This window comes from Chiloscyllium punctatum, chromosome 7, assembly GCF_047496795.1.
Source record: "Chiloscyllium punctatum isolate Juve2018m chromosome 7, sChiPun1.3, whole genome shotgun sequence".
In the NCBI taxonomy this organism is placed as follows: domain Eukaryota; kingdom Metazoa; phylum Chordata; class Chondrichthyes; order Orectolobiformes; family Hemiscylliidae; genus Chiloscyllium; species Chiloscyllium punctatum.
Window position 1 is genome coordinate 117695602 of NC_092745.1, and position 4093 is coordinate 117699694.

General features: G+C 42.9%; 1 non-coding gene across 1 annotated transcript; it reads left to right on the plus strand.

Annotated features, from left to right (window-relative positions):
• Positions 1–238: 238 nt before the first annotated feature.
• On the plus strand, positions 239–311 carry trnar-ccu (transfer RNA arginine (anticodon CCU)). The gene has a single exon. It is a non-coding gene; the product is annotated as a tRNA-Arg (tRNA).
• The last annotated feature ends 3782 nt before the right edge of the window (positions 312–4093 follow it).

The window sequence follows — 4093 nt, forward strand, 5'->3', positions numbered from 1 at the left end:
TGGGAAACTGTCGATATATACTGCAATGATCAACTGTTTCATTGGGGAAAGTGGGGACTGCAGATGCTGGAGATCAAAGGCACACGCTTTGACCCCAACTGTTTTGAGCTGCCTTGTCAAACTAGGGCATGTCAAAGGATAACCCTGGCTGCGTGTGTCTCCTGACAGCTCTCTGTTACACTGATTGAGTGCTTCTTGAGGAAAGCTCGGCAGCTAATGGGGCTGTTTACAGAGTATAGCCCCAGTGGCCTAATGGATAAGGCACTAGCCTCCTAAGCTAGGGATTGTGGGTTCAAGTCCCATCTGGGGTGTCTGACTCTTCATGGCTTATCCTTTGTCAACTTTATTTTGGGCAGCTCAGTGGTTAGCTCTGCTGCCTCGCAGCACCAAGGACCCAGGATCGATTCCTGCCTCGGGTGACTGTCTGTGTGAAGTTTGCATGTTCTCCCTGTGTCTGCGTGGGTTTCCTCCGGGTGGTCCGGTTTCCTCCCGCAGGTCAGGTGAATTGGCCATGTTAAATTGCCCTTAGTGTTAGGTGCATTAGCCAGAGGGAAATGGGTCTGGGTGGGTTGCTCTTCGGAGGGTTGGTGTGGACTGGTTGGGTCGAACGGCCTGTTTCCACACTGTAGGGAATCTAATCTAAGTATTTGGTGCAGAGCACCAACAATGTCTTGAAGCATGCCTTAAATGTGAAAACCATTCAGGGGAGTCCTCCAGGGGTCGCCAGGAGACAGGTTGTGATTTGAGATGGTTTGCTGCATCCTCCACAAACTGCCCATTGTGGGTTCACAGGCCATGCCATCAGGCTTCCATCAACCAGCTCAACAAAAGGCAGAGATGGAGATGAGCAAAGGACTAGAGCAGGAAGAGACCTTTCAAGCCTGCTGTGAAGTGCCGTTATATATTTCAGTTACATCACACTGTAAACTTTTGCTAGAAATTCTGTGTCTTACAATAGTGTCCTCCACAACTACTTGATGAAGGAGCAGTGCTCAGAAAGCTAGTGCTTCCAATTAAACCTGTTGGACTATAACCTGGTGTTGTGTGAATTTTAACTTTGTACACCCCAGTCCAACACCGGCATCTCCAAACCTTGTCCCAATCAAAGTGGTGTCCTTCCTCACCCGTATGTAAGGATCCTAGTGAGAGAGGGTCATGTCGTTTTGTGGCTAGTTGATGTTCATGTATCCTGGTGGCTAGTTTTCTGCCTATTTGTCCAATGTAGTGTTTGTTACAGTTCTTGCACGGTATTTTGTAAATGACATTAGTTTTGCTTTTGTCTGTATTGTGTCTTTCAAGTTCATTAGCTGCTGTTTTAGTGTGTTGGTGGGTTTGTGGACTACCATGATGCCAAGGGGTCTGAGTAGTGTCTTTCAGGAGAGTGGGAAGAATTTCCCTAAACATTGATGATGTACCTGTCACCAATTGAATAGCTGGCGGTGTGCAGAAACCACAATGTGTCGGCATGGGTTTTGATGTCATGGTTAAAGTACTAGTACTGCAGATCGCGAATGTTATTTAAAAACCCAGGAGACCCACGTTTGTGATGCCATTGAACTTTGTGCAGCACTGAAGTCAGGACTTTGAGAGTGGATTCTCGACGTAGAAATACAGGAGCAATTGATGGCAAGAGATTTGCAAGTTCTCTGCATTACTGAGAAATTGTACATTGCAATCCCCCACCCACTAATGGGCCTTCTCCAACTGTTACACTCGAAAATGGAGTTTAATGCAGGAAAATGCCTGTTTTGGCAAGAAGATTAAAAAAGAATATTGTCTAGATTGTAAGAGATTGCAGAGCTCTGAAGTACAGAGGGATATGAGTGTTCTAGTGTATTAGATTACTTACAGTGTGGAAACAGGCCCTTCGGCCCAACAAGTCCACACCAACCCGCCGAAGCGCAACCCACCCGTATCCCTACATTTACCCCATACCTAACACTACGGGCAATTTAGCATGGCCAATTCACCTGACCTGCACATCTTTGGACTGTGGGAGGAAACCGGAGCACCCGGAGGAAACCCACGCAGACACGGGGAGAATGTGCGAACTCCACACAGTCAGTTGCCTGAGGCGGGAATTGAACCCAGGTCTCTGGCGCTGTGAGGCAGCAGTGCTAACCACTGAATCACAAAAGGTTAATATGCAGGTAAAGCAAGTAATTAGGAAAACAGATACAATGTTATCATTTACTGTGAGGAGAATTGAATATAAAAGCAATGATCATGCTTCAGTTGTACAGAACACTAGTGAGACTGAATTTAGAGTATGGTGTACAGTATTAATCTCCTTATTAGTTCAGAGAGGTATTACTATACTAATCTCTGGAATGGGCAAGTTATCTTAAATGGCAAGGTTGGATAGGCTGGGAATGCTTCAACTGGAGTATAAACAAGTAAGAGTTGACTTGATTGAAAGATGTAAGTTCCTGAAGGGTCTTGATTAAGGTGGATGTGTAGGATGTTTCCTTTTATGAGGAAATCTAGAACCAGAGTCACTGATTAAAAACAGGGCGTCACTCATTTAAGACAAAAATAAGAAATGGTTTTTCTCAGAGTATTGTGGGTCTTTGGAACTTTCTTCCTCAAAAAGTGGTCAAAACTGTATCTTTGTATATTTGTGGGTAGAGGTGGCTAGGTTCTTTGTAAGCGAGAGGGTGAAAGGTTATCAGGGGTGGGTAGGAAGGTGGAGTTGAAATTGTTATGGACCAGACCTAACCCCCTCAAAATATATTAAGAAGATAGCCTAGATCCTAACATTTTCTTTTTGTAAGGGTAAATGTAAGATGTCGTGTTCCAGAGGCAACTCGATTAGTCAACTACTTTATTTTTAAACTACAGTTAAAACACAGACAGAATAAAAAGAATTGGCTCAACTGTAACTCTATCAAAATATTTAATAAAATAATATATATGTATATATAAACTAGAATTAAATAATCCAATATCGTAACACCCCATAAACACATCCTTGGTAAAGACAAATTCAGTAAAATAGATTGTCGCACATGCAAGTTGAACAGCAGGAAGAGAATCCCAGCTTTTATCTGTAACAGAGCGGGGAATAACAGCTTTCACATTCCAGCTTCAAGACTGCAGTAGCTACTGAAAGCTAAAACTAAAATCCTGTTTCTGTGGGAGCTCGACCCCACCCATTCAGGCTGCTTCTATTGTTCCAACTTTTAAAAAAAGCCTCAAAGACTGTTTACTTTATTGTCTTTGGCAGGCTGCACAACACCTCTGTCTCAACTTTTCTACACAAAAAACACCAGGACAAAATACACCTCTTAAAGCCATTGTCTCATCACAAAATTACAATAACAATAGCCATGATCTTAATCATACTAAATGGTGGAGCAGGTTCAAGGAGTGAAATAGCCTCTTCCTGTCTCACATAAGGAGCTCCAGGAATAACCATAAAGTCTACATATAAAATTAGAACCATGTTAAATGATTTATCTTGCTTTTTTAAAAACTAAATAGAATAAATTCCAGCAACAGAAATCAAATTAACACAATTTTAAATTCTGTCATTTTAAGCCGGTTCAGGCAATTGATTAAGCATCAGTTCAATTTACATGAAACTTTTGCCTCTGCCTTTGGCATCAGGTTATACCCATTTGTAGTTAAGGTTTTAGGTTCATGTTGAATGAATAAATAGACAATAGACAATAGACAATAGGTGCAGGAGTAGGCCATTCTGCCCTTCGAGCCAGCACCACCATTCATTAGGATCATGGCTGATCATCCTCACTCAGTATCCTGTTCCTGCCTTATCCTCATAACCCTTGATTCCACTATCCTTAAGAGCTCTATCCAACTCTTTCTTGAAAGTATCCAGAGACTGAGCGGCCACAGCCTTCTGGGCAGAGCATTCCATACACCCATCACTCTCTGGGTGAAGAAGTTTCTCCTCAACTCTGTTCTAAGTGGCCTACCCCTTATTTTTAAACTGTGTCCTCTGGTTCGGGACTCACCCATCAGTGGAAACATGCTTCCCGCCTCCAGAGTGTCCAATCCTTTAATAATCTTATATGTCTCAATCAGATCCCCTCTCAGCCTTCTAAACTCAAGTGTATACAAGCCCAGTCGC